Below are 24686 nucleotides of genomic sequence, written 5' to 3'. Positions count from 1 at the left end.
GAAGACGAGTAAAGAAGGTATGGCAGGTTAACTGTAAACCCTAACTAGTGATCAATATTATAGCAGCTCCTTAAGCATGTCTTGTCAATCTGAGGATTCATTGTGCCATCTTCATGTCTAAGGAAATTGTTATTAGAACGTCAAATGGAAAGTCAATGTTATTGTACTCTCTCTCTGCTGAATTTTTGATATTAATAATAAGAAGAATCGATAAAGGGTTTTCCCCATCTTGGGGTTTTTCCCTGGCTTGAGCCAATTCCTGTGTTTTCTTGTCTTGGCTTGTCTTCTCCACTTATGTTCAATGTTCTTTCTTCAGTTACTATGATTTCTAATGGATTAAGAATTGCTAATGGGTTTATAATTTAATGAATTATCTTACCTAAGCAAAGAACGTGTTATCTCCAAAATTTAACGTGGAATCAGAGCTCAGGTGAGGAAAAGCCCAAGATAGAATAAAATATTGTGAGAGAAGAGCATGATCCAGAAGAGCGATGTTTTGAAGAGCATGATTCAGAAGATCAATATTCAGAAGAACAAGATTCGTAAGGGAGAGGATTTTGTTAATGTTACACCTAAAGATTTTGCCCAAAATTTTCCATCTACATGGTATCCACCAATTCACCTGCCAAGTGCACCTCCTCTTCTTAAGGGGGATGGAAATGAGAGTCTATTTGTATGCAGTGTTAGGGCACCTTTCAAACCCCTTATTCATTGCAGGCACCACTGTCGCTTCTGTGGTGGAATAATTTGTGGACCATGTAAAACTAGAAGATGTTTTTTCCTGTAAAATTTCAAGTGAGAGACCCACAAAGGGTCTGTGATAGGTGTAATGCCAACTTAGAACCATTGCAGATATTTTTTTTTGGTAAATCGTGTGAGTGATGCAGTGTAGATTGCCACACATGATGTAACTGATTGGACGTGTATGAGAGGATGGCTGAATATGCCTTTAGGAATGTCAATGGAAGAAGAAATATACAAGTTGACCAATGATCTGTGTAGTTATTGTGAGATTATGAGATTGAACCGAGAAAGATATACACCGCAGTCTATTTTAAAGGGAGCCATAGGGTTAGCTATCTTAACTGTTGCGAAGGCTGACATGCTACCTATAGAAGCATCAACACAAGAATCTGAAATGTTAGGGTTTGACATTTGTGTGTTTTTCAGGTCTAAGCAAAGATTAAAAATATGCAATCATGATTAGGAGAATAGGTCGAGAAGGAGAATGGCATAGATTTGTGATTTATATCAATATGAGGTCGACGTTGTGTGACATTGAGCTATACCGATTATTCTAAGGAGAGTTTGGTGTTTTTCTTCAATGCATACATTTCACAACTTAAGCTTGAAGGACCTTCTCTCATATTCGACATGGTACCATTCCCTCATTGACCAGCATCCAAGATGATTTAGCAGGCAACTCGATTCGATTTAAGGGATTGTCTACAACACATCCAAATTATGAGGATGTGGCCCTGTTGTTGAGGGTTAAGTCAGATAGGCTGAGGTCTTGCCCATTGGCTTAGCAATATATTGGAATCACTGTCAGGAAGCCACTCCAGAGGTCTCGGTTAATAAATGATGTGTGTTATGAAAAGGTGATGGCTATTTCCAGCAAAGCAGCTCGTGCTATAAGAGATGTAACCCTTGCAAATGTCACTTGGACATTTTTTGAAGGAAGGCATAGCTAACCGAGAGATTCTTCAAAGAGAGACCGAATCAATGAAAACAATGATCTATTGCCATATGGTAGGGATGACCAGAGCAGATCGAACTTTGCTAGAAGACCTTTTCGCTGATGGTCACATTCAAGTTTTGATGTCCACTGCTACTCCTGCATGGGGAGTAAATCTTCCTGCTCATACTATTACAAAATAAAAAGGTGCATAAACTGAACCCCAATGAACCTCAGTGTAGAAATCACGGAGGCTATGAGAATACTGGTCCATTATGTAAACAAAAATTTAATTCTTGATGGAGAGTTGCATTACGGATGGATAACTTAGAGGTCATTTTCTCTGCCACCGAGCAATTTGGTTGTGCCTGCTACATGGGGCCTTTGTACAGGTTTACATTATAAGATTTCTGTTATTAGCCAATAGGTGCTTGTCTGAAGAAGGCTATATATATTGATATATGGTTGGATTATTTACAACCTTGGAATATTGGTGCGGAAGGCGAATCAAGCCAGCTCTTGAAGAGAATCATTATTTGGAGGTTGAAGATAAGATGCTCAGGAATCATTAGTTGTTATGGATATAATGATCAGTGGCTAATAAGTGTTCTCGCTAATAATACTTTTTACATATCTCTTGTTGTTTACAACTTTACCTTCTTATATTTGTCCATAAGTTTGTGCACATCGTTACCAAGGCACCTCTTCAGATGATTCACAAGGTATTAAGTGTTTTATTCGAAGCATAGATTTAATAATGTGCAGTCGGGAAGTGCACCATGTTGTTTTGACAGTTTGCATAAGGTTGTGCTTGCCATCCGAGAACAACATCAGGACTGAGAAGATTATTTATCAAATTTTGAGAAAGACAGTGAAATTATTCACTATTATCTACAAAAGGAATCTTCAATTTTGCAACTATTCAATACCAATGATAGTAGAAGTCACCTCAAGAGTCCTTGATGAAGGTTACTAATTTCTCTAATAATATTCGTGTGATGCTTATTGACAGTGAGACGGAACACCTGCATACCTTATGTGGTCTAGTGTCAATAAAACAAGACCTTACTAACAATGAATCTTGTGAACAAGTGAATCAGTGACATTATTTATGATAAAGGGCGTGACTTAGTAAATTGTGACCTATGTTTGAACTTGGGTTATATGGTTGTGGTCTTCCTGACATCAATCTTGTAACATGAAGCATAGTTGTCATAACAAATTTCTAAAGATTGCAATGAACTTGCAATAATAGAGAGCGAGCATAATAATTCAAGGTCAAAATTGACCTAAATCTCTTAAGGAGGAATAGTCTTCCAGGAAATATGAAGACCTAGAGCTATTAGTCCAATAAAGATTTGTGTGATTACCTCTACTATGTGTAGCTCTATCCTATGTATGGCATCAACATCATTTATGCTCACCTATCAGTCTAGCATTATGAGCAATCTCATTACAATCCTGTAGCTCCAATAAACTGACGTTCTTGTTCACAATCGAAGTTCTAAACAAGAAAAATGTAAAAATGGATAAAATATCTTTTGAAAGGTTTCCTATTGAGAAGAAGCACCAGTGATCTACTAGAAAAAGAAATTGCAGCACCTTTGATAAGAGGAGCAACTCTCCTAAAGTCGTAGCCTCATGGTAAGTCTCATCTCTCATATGGGAAGATCATGATTAAAGTCCAAATGATCAACTTAAGAGGAAGTTATAAAGTCCCTGGATTAATATCAGGTGGTTACATTCTCAATATTCAAAGGAGCTATACAACTATTGATGTTGTCTCATTATATGCCTTGATTCCAATGGACAACTGCTCATTAAAATAATATGATTCGTAGTTCATCGCAGAAAGTTGCAAGGATGACAGTATGGTAGATGGTAAAAGCACATCTAAGTGTTGTATCTCTTAAGGTCCACCTTTATATCTACAAAGTAGATGGATCTCGTGATGAGCAAGCTGCCACTTTGGAAAGACAACCTTAGGCTTGTGATCTCCCTAAGCAAGAGAGAGTAAGAACAGTTAAATATTTTCTTCATTTAGATATGCGAGAAGCCGAGGATTACTAAGTGCTGCTAAGATCTCTGCTGCTAAAATGGCTGACTATAAATCAATATGTTTATTAAAAGGATGTGCATGAATATATACGTTGTTGGGTCGAGCTAGATCTAGTCTTGATTTTTAGAAAGCAGCCTGGCTCTATCTCCTATATGGAAGGATCTTTGGTTAAGATGGAACATTGAGCTCTGCGAGCTCTTGAAGGCTTGGGGTACTTATTGAGCTATGAGCGACCATAGGGTCAGTGGTTCACCTTTCCTTGTGATGGATGACATGTGTGTAGGGTGAGTGGTTCACCTTTCCCTGTGACGGATGACATGTGTGTAGGGTGAGTGGTTCACTTTCCCCTACGATTGATGAGATATGCATAGGATGAGTGGTTCACCTTCTCTTATGGCATATAAGCAGGATGAGTGGTTCACCTTCTCCTATAGACACCCCAGTCAAAGATGCAAATAGGCACCTATTGTATGTCCAACAGTTCTCTGAAGTTCTCTAATGAAATTATGCCATTCCTCTATCCATTGGGGCTCCATTTGCATATCCTTCGCTGTTTTCCATGCTTGCTGCCATATTATCGACTGGCCTTCCTTCTCAATCTGGTTTAGGAATACACATCCTTGCGAGTGTAAGTGAGTTATAACCTCTCTTGATAAAGCATATCCCTCATTCCATCCTACCCAGGGATCCAAACCTAGTCTAATCTTCTCTCCTATTGGACACCTAATCCTCTATGGGTTGGTGTGGAATGTGAATAGCCACCGGAGTCCAAGAGACATTGGAAGATGAATCCAATAGTCATGTACAATGTATTATAAATGAACATCTTGTGAATAGTAAAGGTAATATAATGCTTATCTTTCATATAACTGTTTGCATTCCATGTGAGTTTAGCATAGTATCAGAGTTGCAGGAGAATTCTGGCCCTGCTCTAATTTGAGCCACTTGTTTTTTGGACTCTCTAAATGTCAGTTTTGCCTTCCTGTGTGTCAGAACTTCCATTACTATTCTTGTTGCACGCTGTCACCACTGCCCATTGAAGGAACCGTTACAACCTTTCTGCGTAGTGGTGTCACTGGTATATTCTTAGCTATAACATTAAGTTTTGTCAGCCATGCCAGGCTAGTGCTATAGTGTAAGGCACAAGAAACTTACATGATTAAGGGTTGTGCGAGACCGAACATTACTTGTTTTGCTACGACTGGCCTGCTCTGGCTCGTTTTGCATATCAACTTGATATCTGAAGATGTGAGGGCATAGGATACATTTGTACTGATCCAGTCTGAATGGGCATAGAAAAAGCCAGTGCGCGACTAGTATAATAGATTTATGCTTGATTTGATACAAAGAGATTCAAAACTTGAGGGATTTGTTATCATGTTTACTGTTCAATATAATGCTTGGTTCCCATATTTAGAGATACATCAGCCTTTCATGGGATTGTAGTCAATTCGCATTTACAAGTAGCAGCGATCCTGGCACCCAGAAAAATAATTCTCCTACTTGATAAGATCTGTGGGTGCTGCAATGAGCTGATAATTTCATAATTATATCTGTAAACAAATTAATCAAAAACAGGATTCTGGGAAAAGTGAAATTCCCAATGTCTAATGTTGATGTTGTCGAAGATCATAAAGTGGAGAAATAATTCACAGATGAAGTTGTCATCGTCGTTGCGGCGGAAGAGCTTCCATCGAGTAGGTGTTGCTCTCGTGGGTGAGCACACCACAGGGAGCTCAATGCTCGAAGTCGATTAAAGTATTCCCCAGTGGTGAGAAAGCATCTCGCAGCTTGGCGAATGGTGAGTATTCAGTGAAGTTGGTGCAATGTCTATTGTCTCTAATTGTCTGCCTGATGCACAAAGCCCTCTAGGTTGGTGAGTTTTCCCATGGCGATGGCCATTTGTTCCATGTAATTCCCAGCGTTTGAAGGTGAGGTTAGAGATCCAGATATTATGGTTTATGAAAGAGACTGTTGGAGAGTCTCCATTCCTTGTAGAAGAGCCTCTTCATCTTGCTGTGAAGACTGTTGTAAGTTACAAATGCCCACAAACTGTGGCTCTGTCAAGGGCTCAAGCTAAGGAACAAGGCTCTTGAGAAGTTCCGAGGGACGAAATCCTTCCATCCACATGAAACACCGCTCTGCAGGCGTTTTCCACATCCCTAAAACCAGTTGGAACACATCTGTCTTGGCTGCAATGCTCTTCAACCGAAATATTTCGTCATAGTGGCACAGGCAATTGTCTAGCAGCAGGCATGTGGGCTTGCAATGTTGCTCTCATCTCACACATTCGACAATGATGTTCCTCTTGCCACTGTGAATATTCCATGTCGAAAATAACAACACCTGAACTCAAACCTGGGTGACCTTGATCAACAACAAATCTCGCCCCAAGGAAAACACACTGTGTTCTTTTTCATTGAAGATCTTGCTCAAGTTGACTGAGCTTCATGCGGCTAGACTCTTACTGCTGGACATAAGCCTTCTTTCTCAGTCTACTTTTATTTGTTGCTTCTCTATTTTGGGCAAGACGCCTCAATGTCTTAGCATCGAGTGCCTTGGATGCAGGCTCATGTTTAGAGCAGGATGTTGGGGCTCTGTGATATCAAATTGGTGTTTTCTCCCTCATCTAGGTTAGCTTGTCTCATGCTTCACATCATTGTTAATGTTATTTCTTGAACTGCAGGATGTTGGATATCCATGATTATGGTTGGAGTAAAATGGGTTATGCCTGTCATCCCTTTATATAATGGAAAATGGTGTGTTATTGTAACTTAAGGACTCAAAGCATCGATGACCCACAAGAGAGATAATGGCATCAAAACCCTCAGTCTCCTTGTTTTGATGGGTTGATTTTGTATATATGAATTCTCTGTTTCTAAGTTGCTCCAAAACCTACCATCAAGGCTTCATATTGTGTGTAGAAGAAGATAGTGCATAATTGCTAGAGAAAACTTTGGTATATAGTGATACAATTGAAGCTCGCAATCTTTATTTGCCAGTTGTTAAGAAAAATGGCTAAGCTTGAAAGAATATTAGAGTTATTTAAAACTCTAATCATGTCCATTGTGTTGATTTGGGCTAGCATCGGATGTGCTCTAGCCATGAAAATTGATGGAGAGGCTAAAGCACATGAGATCTCCAAGACCTAGAAATGGTTTGGGCAGATTCTACCTGGTTTAGAAGATATTAAAATAATTAAAATTTTTAATGGAGTTCCAAAGTCTAAACTTAGGAAAAATAAAATATTAATGGGTATTAATATAAAACTGGGTGAGCATGTTCTAAATGACATGGATCAAGCCAAATCTAATCTTAGCCGTTGATTAGAGATGTAATCTTAGTCGTTGAAGGACCAACAAAAAAAGTATAAGAGGAGGCTTGAGGGTCAGTTGGAGAATACACCAGGGTGATGAGTCATTCGATTTTCTAGAGTGGGGTTTGCTAAGAGAAATCGAATCAGTGATCAGTTTGCAGCGAGGGGCAGTTAGTACGAGAAAGAGAGGCAGAAGCCAGAGGGACTCACATAGAGGCTAGAAGAGACAACGCAGAGGCCAAGAGGGCCTGCGTCATCCACGCAGAGGCTGCAGGAGTGACGCAGAGAGCCAGAGAGGCTGCGCAAAGCCTCAGAGAGCTGACACAGGGGATTTTGAGGCTGACGCAGAGGCCAAGAGGGCTGACGCAGTGCTTCAGTTGTGCTTGAGATTGTTTCGTGGGGTAGACTTGTTGAATATTTGCTTCCGAATAGAAAGGTATTACAGCCAGATTATTTTCTCTGTCGAGTGAGTCGGTTTGGCACCCAGTTGTACTCAAGGAAAGATTGCATAATAAAATAACCCTCAAAATTGTTGCAGCTTTTTTCCCAAGTTGGGTTTTTCTGGGGATGAGTTGTCCAAAAATAACGGTGTCACTTGTGTGTTTGCTATTTCTTTTAGCTGCTGATCTGTAGATGGTTGAGACAGTATTGTGTTTATTTCGATATTTATATGTTTAAATAACTTGTTCGTAGTTAACAAATAGGAGAAATAAACCAGAGTATAGATAAATTTCTAACGGGTAATACTTAGAAATTTCAACATGGTATCAGAGCGTGGTTGCAGATCATAGGAGAGCTGAAGGCACCAGCTGAAGCAGAGCATTTGCAGTAGAGACAGTTGTCCTGAGTGACAGAAGTTGTTCCTTGTAGAAAGCGACAGAGAAGGGTTGACATAGAGGGACTACATCATCAGTTCGGGCTAGAGGGAGGCCAGCGTAGAGGATGAGGAGAGCAGAAAAAGGCTCATGAAGAGCCATGCAGAGACTAGGAGGGTTGACGCAGTTGGCTAGGGGAGCATTTCAGCCAGTGTCGGGATTGCACAGAGCCTAGAGGCTTAGTCCTTTAGTTGCTAGGGCATAGGAAGTTGTGGGCAGATTGCGGGGAGTGAAGTTGGTGGGGTGTTGTTTCTGCCGAGTCAGAACAGTACCTAACGGACAAAATCAAGGTAGAGGGAGTCGCTACCTAGGTGGATTGCTAGCCAAGAAATCCAGATCAGTGTTGTAGGTGCATAGGAGATTGGAGAGGTTGGACTCGACGGTTGGCAGACAGATTTCCAGGAGGGAAATCGAGACTCGGAGGGAGTCTAGCAGAGAACTTCCAGACAAGAAGTAGCGACCCAGAGGGAGTCGAAGAGAGAACTTCCAGAGGGAAGTAGAGACTCGGAGGAGTCAAAAGGAAGAGTAGAGAGATGGCCATGAATGGACTGAGGGATCAAGACAGGTTGGACAAGACGTCCAACTTTGTGGTCTGGAAGGCCAGGATCTTATCCATTCTAGATAGACATCGCATCAAGGCCTTTGCCTTGAGAACAGTGGCTATCCCAATTGACCCGACTGATAATGAAAAGTAGGAGGCAATAGCCAAGTCGAAGTGCATCATCCTTGATGGGGTCAAGGATCATGTGGTCCAGCATATTGCCGAGAAGGATACGACAAAGGAAATGTGGGACACCTTAAAGACGTTGTACTAGCATACTTCCGTGCAGAGGAAGATGTTACTTGAGAATCGGCTGCGGTCATACCAGATGCAGAAGGGGGAGCAGACAGATCACTTCCTCGGTAGATTGAAGGAGATCCGGGACCAACTAAATTCCATAGGGGCCACGCCGGATCAGGAGTTGATGGTGAGGACCGCTCTAAATGCAGTCTCCGAGGAGTGGGAGACATTCATCCAGAGCATTCTGGGTAGGGTGAATCTTCTAGATTGGGAAGAATTGTGGGCAGCTTTTCGCCAAGAAGAGATCAGACGGTTGTCCAAGACGGGAAGTAGCAGCGAAAGAGTTCGGATCAAGAAGGAAGAGGAAGAGGATGCAGCTCTGGCATCTGCGGGGAAGCAAGAGAAGAGGAAGAAAAAGGATGTCTCCAAGATCAAGTGCTTCAACTGTGGGGAACTGGGGCATTATGCAAATCTCTGTCCGAGGAAGAGAACTAAGGGAGAGGCATCTTACTTTAAGGCAACGCCAATGAAGGTGGAAAAGGAGGTAGAGGAGGATGACGATTGTGTCATGAGTGCTCATGTACCTCTAGAGAAGAGGTGGGGAGACATCGAGTTGTAGTCAGGAAGACTACAGGCGATGAGGGGCAGGATCCTTAAGGTACCCAAACTCTTGGATTATACCTGGCTACGGGAGCCCCGAAGAGAGAGTAGCAAGATGATGGATGTCAGTACGAACGGATGCGGATGAAGTGGTAGATAGTGCTAAGTGCAGTATCTTGGATAGCGTAGAGCTAGCAGGTTGCAGCAGTGCGAGAGGCACAGAGGAGGTTGCAACAATACAGGATGGCACAGAGAGGTTTGCAGCGGTGTGAGAGGCAGGGAGTTGTTGCAGTAGCGTAGAGGCAGTAGAGGGAGCACTTGATAGCGACAGAGAGAGATTCAGAATCAGGAGTGTTTCTAGCTCGAAAGGGATGTCAGTAGTTGGGTGGATCAGTTACTTACTTCTCAGTAACTCAGTTGCAGTGCAGTAGCAGTTAACAGTAGCACGATGCAGCATGATGAGAGGGGGTTGCAGTGCATATGTAGTGTTGGGAGAAAGGACTAGCAGCAGCACGAATGTAGAGGGGCTACCGTATGGATGTAGGAGTGGCAGTGGCAGAGCCATGGGCAGCAGTACAGGATGCAACAGTGCAGAGGATGTTGGGCGGGGAGGCCTAGCATCAACACAGGTACCAGTGCCATATAATTAGAGTGATGCTCAATTGGAGTATTACTAGAGCACACTCCTCGCTAAGAGGGAGTGTTGATTTGGGGTAGCATTGGATGTTCCCTAGCCACAAAAATTGGTGCAGAGGCTAAAGCACATGAGATCTCCAAGACCCAGAAATGGTTTGGGCAGATTCTACCCGGTTTAGGAGATATTAAAATAATTAATATTTTTAATGGAGTTCCTATGTCTAAACTTAGGAAAAATAAAATATTAATGGGTATTAATATTAAACTGGGTTAGAAGGTTCTAAATGACATGGATCAAGACAAATCTAATCTTAGCCGTTGATTAGAGATGTAATCTCGGCTGTTGAAGGACCAACAGGAAAAGTATAAGAGGAGGCTTGAGGGTTAGTTGGAGAATACACCAGGGTGATCAGTCATTCGATTTTCCAGAGCGGGGTTTGCTAAGAGAAATCGAATCAGTGATCAGTTTGCAGCGAGGGGTAGTGAATACGAGACAAAGAGGCAAAGATAACATCGTAAGACCAACGCAGAGGTAGAGAGGCAGATGCAGAAGCCAGAGGGAGCCACGCAAAGGTTTGTAGAGATAACGCAGAGGCTAGGAGGGCTTGCGTCATCCATGCAAAGGCTGCAGGAGTGATGCAAAGAGCCTGAGAGAGCTGATGCAGGGGGTTTTGAGGCTGACGCAGAGGCCAGGAGGGCTAACGTAGTGCTTCAGTTGTGATGGAGAGGGTTTCGTGGGGCAGACTTGCTGAATATCTGCTTCCGAATAGAGAGGTATTACTGCCGGATTATTTTCTCTGTCGGGTGAGCCAGTTTGGCACCCAGTTGTACTCAAGGAAACACTGCATAATAAAATAATCCTTAGAATTGCTGCACCGGTTTTCCCAAGTTGGGTTTTTCCAAGGACGAGTTGTCCAAAAATAACGGTGTCACTTGTGTGTTTGCTATTTCTTTCAGTTGTTGATCTGTAGATGGTTGAGACTGTATTGTGTTTATTTCGATATTTATATGTTTAAATAACTTGTTCGTAATTAACAAGTAGGAGAAAAAAACCAGATAATACAGATAAAATTTCTAACGAGTAATACTTAGAAATTTCAACACACTGCTGACAACACAGTCAAAATTAGCAAAGCCTCTCTTTCGGACATTCAAACCTGCCTGCAAAATGCACATGAAAAGATAGAGTTTCTGCAACTTGAATCACAACTGCAGTAGGAAGAATTACAACAATGGAATCATCATTCTAAACTTGTTTCCGTTCAGAACATTGAAACAGACTCCCATAAGCAGCAAGTTGATTTAGATCAGTGCACAATGAAGCAACAAAGTCACATGCAGATGCAGAAGTTCAGTCTGCACTTCCCAAGCCCATCATCAGACCTTGGGAAGAGCTTGTCCATAACAAGCACAAAATAGGTCTTGGATATGATAAGGAGATTTCCTTTCATATTCCAGATTACTCAAAGCCCATTCAGTTTCACAGTGATGGATTCCTTCATGACAATTCACCTTCAGTTGTTCCAGATTTTTCTCCTCTTTCACAGCGACAACAACAAATTGTTAAATGCCAACATTGTGTCCGAGTTGGCCATGTGAAAGATCACTGTTTTGATCTTCATCCATGTAAGCACTATCATAAAACTAGTCATTCTTCACACAGATGCTTCAAAAACAAACCTCCTGCAAGAACAAAGATTCATCTTGGATGGATTTCTTCTTGGCAATGGGCTTCAATAGCCAAGAATATATTTCACTCATACAAAAGGATTTGTTCTTGAATATTGAAAAGTCTTGCAGTTGAGATCTCTTCATCTTCTCACCTTGTATCTAACAGGGGAGGAAGTGATGGTCATCTACAAGCTTCAAAGCCACATCAAGCAAGCCTGAGCCACAACCTACCATACCATATTCAGAGTTGTAGCCAGAGACAAAGAACCCCCTGAGCATGCCTTTGGTTGATGATCGGCCTTAAACCATCTATGCGGGGTTGAGACATCTCTTCAAAGAATTGGGGACACTTCCTCTAGTAGAAGACTTCAGCTTCTTGCTAGTTTTGGAAGAGTTACAGGAATTGCATTAAGCATTCCAGAGTTGGTGGTCATCCTTAAACCGCTGCAGGTTGTAGACCTCCCCTTTTTAGGTTGAAGGTCTCCCTCTCCAAAGCATTAGGGCCACTTCCTCTTGCAGAAGATTTTAACTTCTTGCCAGACTTGGAAGAGTTCCGGGAACATCACTAAGTGTTCCAGTGTTGGTGGTCATCCTTAAACCACCCCCCTTATACCAACATTTCAGAGATCACATTTAGCCTAGTGCTGCCATGCATTTTTCACATTTTGTTTTACAGCTCTCTTCTTGGACTTATACATACCCCTTCAGATTAAGGGGGCGAATGTTGGACACTTAATCCTCTATGTGTTGGTGTAGAATGTGAACAGCCACCGGAGTCTAAGAGACGTTGGAAGATGAATCCAACAGTCATGTACAATGTATTATAAATGAATATCTTGTGAATAGTAAGGGTAATCTAATGATTATCTTTCATATCGTTGTTTGCATTCCATGTGAGTTTAACATCTCCATTCCCAACATGCGAAGCTAAACCTTGTTCAATGATCCTAATTGATTCTAGAGTTGCCTTCCAAACGACTGAGGCTTGTGGATACCTCTTATCCGAAATCCTCAACCATTCATCCATGGGCATCTTATCAATGTATTTTCTTTTGATGACTGTCGTCTACAGGTTCACCATTGATATAAATCTCCATCCCAATTTTGTTGCTAATGAGGATGCAAAGACAGTAAGATCTTTTAGGCCCCACCCACCCCCCCCCCCCATTCCTTTGGTCTAGCTACTTTCTCCCAGGCCATCCATGGTAGTACTGAGTCCTCCTTTGATCCGGCCCACAGAAACCTACTGCATAATTTCCTTATCCATGAGAGAATTCTTTTGGGCACCCATGTTAATGCAATCCAGTAAACAGGTATGGCCATGAGAACCGACTTAATCAGTACCTATTAAAATTGGCAACTAGGGCCAAACTCCATGTGGGTCTTCTTATTCATGGCAATTGATATTTTCTTTGGATTCCTCTCGTCGAGAGGTGTAGGATTGATCTAAAGATCATCCGGTTTCGATATGTATTCGTGGAGATATGAATTTATTTGTGTTAAGTGACAATTCGTCGAGGTCGGCCAGCAACCAAATTACCCCCGCTTGTCCTCCACGTTTTAGTATAAATAAAGATGACCTTCAAGTCACTTTAACACACACTTCTCCTTAGATCTCTCTCCACTCGTTTGCGTTTGATGGCTAGAGAGATCAAAAGGGAGAAGTCGTAGACACAGTTAATGGAGGAAGTCTCAACGCTGTCTTAGAGGAGGTACAACCATATCCTAGCCGCAGATAAAAGAAGGATTTGGCCGCAGTCTTAGAAGGGAGCTCAAGCCCTAAACGTAGTAAATGGGAGGTTCTATACGCAGCCCAAAAAGGACCCCTATTCGCAGTCCAGACAAGGAGACCTAGACGTCATCATATCTAGCCCTAGCTGCAATCGAAAAAGGGTGATCTAAGCCGTAGAGGGAGAGACCTTAACCAGCACCTGTGAAGGCCTAAACTGTAGTTCTAAGGAGCCCTAATTGCTGTTCAAAGGGTGACCCTTATACACAGTCAGGAGACTCCTATACGCTAGCATATTTAATGCCCTAGTCATTGTTTGCAAAGCTCTTATACGCAACAAGCAGAAGGAGCCTTTAGGTAAGGAAAAGGGTCTCTATTTTAAGGCCAAGGGTAGTGGAACTTTCAATGTGGAAGAGAAGAACTACCATTGTTTAGAAGCAGACCTGTGAGAATCATTGTGACTGCATGGAGGTTGTCTCATACTGTATGAGAGCCGAGTTAGTTAAGGCAAGCACTGTTTTGGGACAGTGGAAGGAGTGCAAGGTGACAGAGCCCTAATATGTGGGTTATTGGGTAAGTATAGGGATTGGTGTTATCCCTATACTCCTACGTAGAACAACAACAAAGAATAGGGACCGAGCCGCACTGTTAGTACCTTGTTTGGGTGCATACTTGAGGGCTGCTACTGGCTGTAACTTACCATAACTCGTGATGGCAAGTGAAGGATGGTCTAGTAGAAGGCAGAGCTATTGTTAAGGGAAAATAGGTTTCTTTGCATTACAGCAAAGGGGACAACTTTCCCTTGGAGGTCAACTATATTAATAGAAGGTTGCCCTGAACAATAAAGAGGACAACATTTCCTTGGAGATCAATTGCAATCAAATCTGGGCAGATTTTGGGACTGTTAGGAGACTGCACTTTGGACCTTATTCAGGCTCAGTCTTGATGAGCTAGGCCGCAGGCCATAGCCAGCACATGATGATAGAAGGACTGTGTTCAACCAGCATAACGGATGCAGGATAGTTGATGTAGCATGATGTTGGGTGTAGCATGGTGATGGGATCAGCTTGGAGAAGTTTGTCTTCTCCCAAGTTCAAAGATGCAGTCCATGTCATCAGATTTGCAACCTCATTATGTTATCTTCATGGTGAAGATCTTTGCTCATATTTTGTCAAGTCAAAGTGTCGGCTTTTGATGTATATGTACTATCTCTCTCTCTGCTGAACTATTGAAGAATATAAGAAGAATTGATCAAGGGTTCCCCACATTAGGGTTTGTCCCTGGCTGGTGCAACATCTTGTGTCCTCTTGTCTTGGCTTGTTTTCTGATGTTTATGTTTATGTTCTATCTGCACTACTATCATGCTGATGTGATTGCTAGAATTGATATTGAGGTAAATGGAAAAATTGAAGTAAATTGCTCTAAGCATAGATCATATGTAAAATTAACATGGTATCAGAGCTAAGGTGAAGACAAAGCCCAAGCAAGAGTGAAAGATCAATCATCGAAGACAGTTGGACAAGGTCAAAAGACTCAATGGGTTCCTCATTCCACTTCAAATTCACCAAGGGTGAAGTCAAATCAAAGAATATTATCAGAGTGGCACAGCGGAAGTATCTGGTGGCCTACCTAAAGGTCACTTCAAAGGGAATTCTGAATCTAAGGGTGGAAGAAAAGGCAGATGCCTTGCTTGCAATAATTTTGGCCATTATGCGAAAGAGTCTTTGAATAGAAGGGACACATCACTTGATGATGATAACAATCATTCCAGGGGCATCTTCAATGATCGAAGGAATGACAAAGGAAAAAGGAATGAAGGTCATCAAGGAAATGGCCGACTCTTCAAGAAAGCAAGGAACTCCAGGTATGACGAATCAAATGTTGTTTTTGATAAGCAAAAGGAGCATTATCTTATATTGGCCCCCTCCACTACTTCCCCTTCGGAATCTGGCTTATTGATAGTAGTGCTTCAAGGCACTCCATCAAGGAAGCTCTCTCTAATTTGATAGAGAAGGAGATAATCGTGGAGATTATTCTTGGAGACGATGCCACCTATCCCGAAAAGGGTGTAGGAATGCTACCCTTCAATTGAATGAGAGTAGCGCAATTCATTTACAAGAAGTTCTTTATGTACTTGATCTTAAAAAGAACCTGGTGTCCATTTTGGCAATGCAAGTCAAAGATTTCAAGGTGGCATTCATCGATGGAAAGGTACGTGTTTGGAAAAGAAATTTTAAAGATGTTTTTACTCTTGGATTCAGGGTTGGCAATTTGTATCAAGTTGCAGGAAGTCCATTGGGGACCATGTCATGTGGCACATCTCTTCTATGGCACCGGAGGTTTGCCCATATTCATTGTAAGGTCCTACCCTATGTGAGTCGAATGGTGACAGGGATGCTTGAATTCAAGGAAAAGCATAGAGGTACATGTCCGAGATGTACCGAAGGAAAACTTACAAGGGCATCATTTCCCTCATGTAATAGCATGACCACAGATATGGATCAACCCGAGAGGTTTGAGATTCATGATCGGGAATCTCATGTATGCATGTTGAAGAAAGCTCTCTATAATTTGAAACAAGCACCCTGGGTTTGGTATGAGAGGATTGATAGCTAGATGATGAAGCTGAGATTCACTAGGAGTGAAGTCGATCCAAACCTTTGCTTTAAAGTTGTGGATGATAGACCTCTCATACTGGTACCTTATGAGGACGACCTCTTTCTGACAGGTGCAGACCCTCTCATTTGCAAAAGTAAGGAGTTGGATTCCGGATTTGGAATGGTGAATTGCAAGCCCGTGACTACCTCGATGAAGCCTAACTTTAAGAAGTTATGTGGTAGTACTGCCGGACCTGATTTGGGAAATTCCTTTGAGTTTCTTCAACTCATAATAGCATTGATGTTCTTGGTGAACTCCCGTTTGGATATATGTTTTGCAATTGGCATGTTGAACTCATATATGGTTGAGCTTCACTGGATTGGTGCCAAGAATCATTTGAGATATCTTCAATGCAAAATCTCTCATGGATTGAGATACACTACCAGAAATGTGAAACTACATGATTATTTTGATGCTGATTAGGCAGGCAGTGTGGAGGATCGCAAGAGCACTTATGGGTGCTAGTTCTCTTTGAGTTTTGCTTCGATATCTTGGATGAGTAGGAAGAAGAAGTTGGTTGTTTTGAGCACTGATGAGGTGGGATACATCGCCATGAGTATGGCCTCCTGTGAAGCTGTCTGGTTGTGGAAGCTCTTCTGTGAGCTGTTTGGACACATGCTGGATACTATCGTGATCTTCTGTGACAACCAGAGGGGGGTTTGGTTGTTGAGGAATCCCGTGTTCTATGATTGCTCCAAGCATATAAACATCAAGTACCACTTTATCTGGGATATGGTACAACGAGGAGCAAGAAGGCTCCATCACATTGGGATTGATGTGCAAGTCGCCGATATTCTGACGAAGCCCCTAGGAAAGGTCAAATTCTTGGCTTTCCGAGAACGACTAGGATTCATGGAGAGACTCTCTCCTGAAGGTCCAGTATAATATGGACATTGAGCTTTGGGAGCTCCGGGGGGCTTGGGGGTACTTCTTGGAGCGATGAGCAACCATAGGGTGAGTGGCTCAGCCTTACCCTAGTGGTCTGCTATGTAGGTAAGATGAGTGGTTCATCCTTCTCCTGCCGAGATACAATCATAGGGTGAATGGTTCAACCTTCCCCTAGTGATTTGCTGTGTACAAGGTGAGTGGTTCAGCCTTCCCCTGGGATACCCCATGGCGACATGTAGGCATGATGAGTGGTTCATCCTTCTCCTGCTGAGACATCCTACCCATGCAGTCTGGGACTCATGGGAAGTACCTCTCATCTGGCCAATGAGTATGGAAATGAGGATAGGGACCATAGTAGTACCGATGGACGCATCGTGTTACTACCGTACTCCCTATGCTAGGATGATATTGATCTGGGATCAATTGGAACTGACTTCGGGTCAGTAAGAGTGTTTTGACACACTCTCTTTATTGGAACTAATTTCGGATTAGTAAGAGTGGTATAATACACTCTCTTTATTTGGAACTGATTTCGGATCAGTAAGAGTGGTATGACACACTCTCTTTATTGGAACTGACTACGGGTCAGTAAGAATGGTATGCGACACTCTCTTTTATATGGGATTGACTTCGGGTTAGTAGAGGATGGTATGATATATTCTCGATCACTTCTTCTTCTTCATAGTTCAGCAGAGCAGAGCAGTGCCAGGCACTGATGGCCGAGATAGTATGGACTGGCAGATGGATTAGCAGATGGAGTTCTCCCTAGTTGAGAGGGAGTGTTAAAATTGGCAACTAGGTCCAAACTCCATGTGGATCTTCTTATTCATGGCAACTGATATTTTTCTTGGATTCCTCTCATCGAGAGGTGTAGGATTGATCTAAAGATCATCCGATTCTGACATGTATTCATGGAGATATGAATTTATTTGTGTTATGTGACAATTCGTTAAGGTCGGCCAGCAACCAAATTACCCCCACTTGTCCTCCACATTTTAGTATAAATAGAGGTGACCTTCAAGTCACTTTGACACACACTTCTCCTTAGATCTCTCTCCACTCGTTTGGGTTTGGTGGCTAGAGAGATCAAAAGGGAGAAGCCCTAGATGCAGTTAATGGAGGAAGTCTCAACACAATCTTAGAGAAAGTACAACCATATCCTAGCCGCAGAGAAAAGAAGGATTTGGCCGCAGTTTTAGAAGGGAGCTCAAGCCCTAAACGTAGTAAATGGGAGGTTCTATACGCAGCCCAAAAAGGACCCCTATTTGTAGTCCAGCCAAGAAGACCTAGACGTCATCATATCTAGCCCTAGTTGTCCTATGCTACCCTAGATGCAGTCCAAAAAGGGTGATCTAAGCTGCAGAGGGAGAGGCCTTAACCAGCAACATGTGAAGGCCTAAACCTTAGTTCTAAAGAGCCCTAATTGTTGTTCAAACGGTGACCCTTATACACAATCAAGAAACTCCTATACGCTGGCAGATTTAATGCCCTAGTCACTGTTTGTAAAGCTCTTATATGCAACAAGAAGAAGGAGCCTTTAGGTAAGGAAAAGGGTATCCATTCTAAGGCTAAGGGTAGTAGAACTTTCAGCGTGGAAGAGAAGAACTACCATTGTTTTGAAGCAGACCTGTGAGGATCATTGTGACTGCGTGGAGGTTGTCTCATACTGCATGAGAGCTGAGTTAGTTAAGGCAAGCACTGTTTTGGGATAGTGGAAGGAGTGCAAGGTGACAGAGCCCTAATCTGTGGGTTGTTGGGTAAGTATAGGGGCTGGTGTTAGCCCTATACTCCTACGTAGAACAACAACAAAGAATAGGGACCTAGCTGCAATGTTAGTAGCTTGTTTGGGTGCATACTTGAGGGCTGGTACTGGTTGTAACTTACCATGACCCGTGATGGCAAGTGAAGGATGGTCTAGTGGAAGGCAGAGCTATTTTTAAGGGAAAATAGGCTGCTCTGCATTACAACAAACGGGACAACTTTCCCTTGGAGGTCAACTATATTAATAGAAGGTTGCTTTGAACAATAAAGAGGACAACCTTTCATTGGAGATTAGTTGCAGTCAAATCTGGGCAGATTTTGGGACTGTTAGGAGAATGCACTTTGGACCTTATTCAGGCTCAGTGTTGCTGAGCTAGGCCGCAGGCCATAGCCATCACATGATGTTAGAAGCACTTTGTTGAACTAGCATGATGATGGATGCTGCGGCATGATGGATGCAGGATGGTTGATGCAACATGGTTGATGTAGCATGATGTTGGGTGCAACATGGTGACGAGATCAACTTGGAGAAGTTTGTCTTCTCCCAAGTTCAGAACTGCTGCAACCTCATTATGTTATTTTCATGGTGAAGATCTCTGCTCGTATTTTGTCAACTCAAAGTGTTGACTTCTGATGTATATGTACTATCTCTCTTCGCTGAACTATTGAAGAATATAAGAAGAATTGATCAAGGGTTTCCCCACATTGGGGTTTGTCCTTGGATGGCGCCACATCTTGTTTCCTCTTGTCTTGGCTTATTTTCTAATGTTTATGTTTATGTTCTGTCTGCACTTTACTATCACGTTGATGTGATTGCTAGAACTGATATTGAGCTAAATGGAAAAATTGAAGTAAATTACTCTAAGCATAGATCATACCTAAAATTAACAGTACCAACCTTCTTGCTCTCGACAACCATTTATAACTCCAGTGTTTTACCTGATTTTCAATTTTTGCCACAAGCCAGTACCAATCTTGTTTCCTATAGGTATCTGGCTTAAGGTGGAAACCTAGGTATTTGAAGTTGTCCTTCATCATCTTTGTTTCAAAAGGAAGATCCTCTGTAATCCTCCTGATTCCGGTCCTTGAGAACCCCTCTAGAATCAAAGATGATTTTTGTGCATTGATACACATACCTGTAGCTACTAGGAATAGATCGAGGATAGATTTAATCTGTTGAATATCACTCCTACTTCCATCACTGAAAAGGATAATATCATCAACAAACAATAAATGAGAGATATGAAGGTTTACTGCCACTTCGATACCTTTTATGTCTCCTCTTCTCCTTGCTTCTAGGATCATTTGACTAAGGCCCTCTGCTGCTAATAGAAAAAGGAGGGGAGATAATGGGAATCCCTGTCTGAGTCCTCTTTGGCTATGGAAGAAAGATGAGGCTGCCCTGTTGATCAGGACTGCAAAGCTAACATTTGAAATACATCCCATTACCCAATTTATAAAACCAATGCCAAAGCCCAAATGGGTCATTAGCATCCTAATGTAAAGCCAACTGATTCTGTCATATGCTTTGGAAAGATCGATTTTTACTATCACTCCTTTTTTCCGACTCCTCTTGATATTGTGCAGTGTCTCCTGAGCCACCCCTATAGCTTCATGGATCTGTCTGCCATCCAAAAATCCAAATTGCTCCTTGGATATGTTCCTTGAGAGAATAGGCTTCAATCGTACTGCAATGACTTTTGCTATAATTTTATATATGCAATTGCACAAAGAGATAGGCCTAAATTCCTCAAAAGACGAGGGGTCCTCCGACTTAGGGATTAAAGCCAAGAAAGTGGAATTGAAAGGTTCATATACCGATCCTTTTTCCCGAGATTCCTCAACCACCCTAGTGAGTTCATCCCCTATGATATCAAAGAAGTGCTGGAAGAATTCCACTGTCCACCCATCCGGCCCTGGGCTCTTGTCCCTCTGCATTGACTTTAAAATTCCTTCTACCTCCCCTCTTGACACCAGAGCCATGAGAAGTTCATTTTCCTCCTCAACATACCTTGGGAAGTTTTGGGCTACCCGGATCACCTCAGCTATTGATACCTCTTTTGGAGCTTTGAAGAGGTTTTTGAAGTGGTTTCTTCCCATTGAGGCTAGTTCATCAAAGGATTTTGCAGTACCTCCTTCCTCCGTTTTTAATCCCCATATTGTATTTGAATTTTTCCTCCCTTTTGCATAGTTCTAAAAGAATTTTGAATTTTCATCCCCTGCTGCCAACCAAATTGCTCTGCTTTTTAGTCTCCACTGTTCTTCTCTATCATTAAGGATTTTCCTTCGTTCTGTCTCCAACTGTTTGATCCTTTCCCTCTTCTCTATTGTCTCATAACCATCCTCTTCCGGGCTCTCCAGATGATCTAATTCCTCCCCTATTCTACTTAAGTCGGCTTCCTCTTTGATCTTCTTTGCTTTTGCCCATTCTATGGTTTCCTTTTTCATGCGCTTTAAGTTCTCCATAAAGGGTTGAGCTAGATACCTCCCCTGTTCACCAACCATAGGCCTCCAAGTGGTTTTAACCAAGTTATTATATGAGGCTTCCTTGAGCCATGCCGGTTAAATTTGAATGGAGACCCCAGTTTTTTATTAGGCCCTTTCATTTCCAATAGAATAGGAAGGTGGTCTGAGTCCCCTCCTTCCCCCACCCAGTGTCTGAAACAAGGGAGTCTAGATGCCAATTCCTCTTTTAGCAGGAAACGATCTAGCCTCTTGGCTACCCTTGCCTCCCCCACTCTCCTGTTCCTCCAAGTCGGTCTGGATTTTATCAGGTTTATATCTAAGAGCTTGCCTGAGCGGATCTTGTTCAGGAAGAAGTCTGCTAGAGGATCAGCTTGTGCTACAGGCCCCTATGTTTCTAATAGGCCCAAGGAGAAGTTTAGATCCTCTCCCACCACCAAGTTCGGTTTATTCATAATGGATTTTGAGAATAGATTATTCCAAAATGACACCCTGTCCTGACAAGGCCCATAAATATTCAAAAACAATAATTCTGAGCATAACTCCTGAGAATAGACCTTAGCTCCCAGAAATTGCTCTGATCCCCAAGAATTTAATAACTTCAGGCTTCCCTCTTTGACTCCCATCGCCAAACCCCCAGATCTTCCTTTGGCATCCATAGTCATGAATGTCCAGCCCGAAAACATTTTATTCAGTGCCAACTTGATCTCCTCTCCTGCTCCAAGGGTTTCTTGGAGCATTATAACATCAAGACAGTAACATTTAATCAAAGCCTTCAATGCTAGTTTTTTAGAGGCACTAGCAAAACCTCGACAATTAAAAGACAACACAATCATTTGGTCACTCGGGATGGGGCCTGCGCTGCTCTAAGCACCCTGGTAAGTGATAATTGTTTCCCGTCTGCTATATCAATTTTTGCTCTTTGTTGAGCCTTTAACAGGTTGGACTTCCTTCCTCTTGTCTTTCGAGGTCCAACTGAAATTGGATGGACTCCCAACCCTCCCACAGCTTCCCAAGGGACGATCTTCTTCTCCCGAGGCCGAAGGTTATAATGAGGTTTCTCTATAGCATTTCCTACAAAACAAGGGGTCACAAGGCTTGTAGCCAAGGGTTGGTTCAGGTGAATCTCAGGAATGGAGGTTATGATACTGTTCAGGGCACCAGTGACAGATTGAACATGCAAATTTTCCAAATGAGGAGGCCTGGAAGGACCAGGCCTCGGGATCGAATTGAGCAGAGACATAAAGGATTTATGAATATAAGGGATGGGATCAAGAACAGTACCCTCCAACTGAGGCGCAAATACAACTTCTCCACTCTCCACTATCTTCGCTCATCCCGACTCCCCAGGCTGCTCCCGCTCCTGCTCTGTCACTTCCTCCATCTGCATATCCTTCATTCCTTCGGTTTCCATCTGCATCTAATCTCCAACCTTCATATTCCCTAATTCCTCTGGTTGTACGTTCCCCTTCTCTTCCCTCTGAGGCCGATCTGCACTTCCTGATTCTCCTCTATGCCTTCTTCTCCTTCTGAATCCCAGAGGGAAATCTCTAGCAAGATGCCCATAAATGTGGCATCGATGACAGCGGAAAGGAAGATGTTCATAATCTATGATCTGTGTGTACGATAACTCCTTGTATTTAAGATGAATTTCCTTTGCTAGTCCTTCCCTTGGATTCAATCTTACCAGAATTCGTGCTAGGCTCTTGTCCCTTGATTCAACAAATGACATGTCTGCTTCCAGAAACTGACCCAGTGTATTTCCGATGGAGCTAAACACCGTCTCCGTCTAGAAAGGTGGAGGTAATCCCGGGAGACGTACCCAGACCAGAATCTCTGCCACCTTCTCTCTCTGGGCATCAAACAGGGGGTTCCATCTTTTAAACAAAATAGGCGCTCTGCCAAAACACCAATTTCGTCTCAAAACCCATTCAAGGGTTTCTCCTTTACTAAATTTTATCATGAACCAACCCCTAGCAAGAGTGGACACTTCAAACTGTTGGTCTGGTGCCTCCTTCCATACTTTGGAAGTCCATTCAGTGATGTAATTTGTTGAGTATTTTTTTCCCTTGGCTCTCCCGACCAAGGTTACCTCTGTCACTTCCATTGCTCTGTCTATCTGAATGTCAACTCCAAGCACCAAGTTCGGGCTTACCTCCTTTTTCTTTATCAGCTTACCTTTCTTCCTCTTCACTCCTGTATTCCCATTCCTCCCCCCTTCCCCTGCTTCTATTCTAGTCTCCCTCTCATTGATTCCTTCTGTAGAGAGCGGTTCTAACCGCCTCTCCACTATACGACTTCGCTAGTTTAAAACTCTAACTTCTAAGAGTTGTCCCTCCACTCCCGCAAGGAAAGAAGACTCCCCCGCCTCCTGTCTTATGGAAGACTGGTTAAACGCTTCACACCCTGCCGAGATAAGCAAAGAAATTTCTCCTCTAAACTATTCTCTGAAGTCTCCCAACACCTCCACTGGCTCTTCTATAAGTCCCCTAAAAACCTGGGTAGGTTCTTCTTCTGATAACTCCTTTGGATTAGGTTTCATTTCTGGGATAAGGCCTCTCCAATCCTCTGGTTCAACAGACTCCTACATGCAATAGCACTATCCAACCTTTTCCCCCTTACTGCTTCCTTGTGTCCCAAATCCTCTACCAGAAACGACTTCAAACCCTCGTTGCCCCTAGACCCACAACTGATAACAATGTCTTCCAACCCTCCCATAAATAAACTAGAAGTATTAGAGGCACTAGGGTTTAATACACTTACTTGGTTTCCCACCGCCACCTCCGCTGCACAGTCTGTCGAGAAAAACGCTTGTTCCTCCCTCACCTCCAGTTCCTTGTCAGTCCCCTAAGCCTCCTCCTTTGAACCGCATAGATTCTCCTCCAGAAACCCTAAACAACTTTCCTGACTCCATCCCACCACTGAGCCTCTTCTCTTCCCAGCTGGAAGCCCACTTGGACGAATAAACTTCTCTATGTTTTGCTCAGTGACATCCAAACCCCATACCGACAGGATGTCTCCAGGCTCGGGATCCAAATCGACAGAATCCCGTTGGTTGACCATGATACTCGTCCCTGTCTGTTGGTTGAAACCTTCGCAAGTAACAATAGTTGTTAAAAACTTCGTCAGGCGCATGCAGCTGAGGGCAGAAGACAAACACAATAGTAATAACAATAAACCATATTTCTCATCTCCATGTTGCCCTATACCTCCGTTTACCGCTGGCCTCGTTCCCGAGGCCCTCAGCTCTGGTGCCCAAGTACGGGTCAGTTCTCCGTCACCTTCTGTCGCCTAGCGCCATGAGTGCTACCCTCCCCACTACACATAATCCTGACCTCTGCCATTTTCTAGCAGATTTTTTCCTCCCATCGCCATCAAGCCCAATTCATCCCATCACAACCAATAAACTTCTAGTTCATGTTCTTTCTTCAGTTACTATGATTTCTAATGGAATAAGAATTGCTAATGGGTTTATAATTTAATGAAATATCTGACCTAAGAAAAGAACATGTTATCCCCAAAATTTAACACTTTATGAGATACTTGGTGGGCTTGTCACCAAGATTTGTAT

At 42.7% G+C, this 24686-nt stretch overlaps 1 protein-coding gene and 1 pseudogene across 1 annotated transcript in view; one reads left to right on the top strand and one right to left on the bottom strand.

Annotated features, from left to right (window-relative positions):
* The window catches only part of LOC149179315 (protein DETOXIFICATION 16-like), a 272397-nt gene that overhangs the window by 88171 nt on the left and 159540 nt on the right, over positions 1–24686 (top strand). The gene's annotated exons all lie outside the window — the stretch shown is intronic.
* On the bottom strand, positions 5367–24416 carry LOC149179316 (transcription factor TGA2.1 pseudogene; annotated as a pseudogene).

This window comes from Pinus tabuliformis, chromosome 4_1, assembly GCF_031772625.1.
Source record: "Pinus tabuliformis cultivar Carrire ecotype Pingquan chromosome 4_1, CPIR1, whole genome shotgun sequence".
Classification (NCBI taxonomy): Eukaryota; Viridiplantae; Streptophyta; class Pinopsida; order Pinales; family Pinaceae; genus Pinus; species Pinus tabuliformis.
Note: the sequence above shows the minus strand (reverse complement) of the source record. Positions and strands in the feature narration are given on the sequence as shown.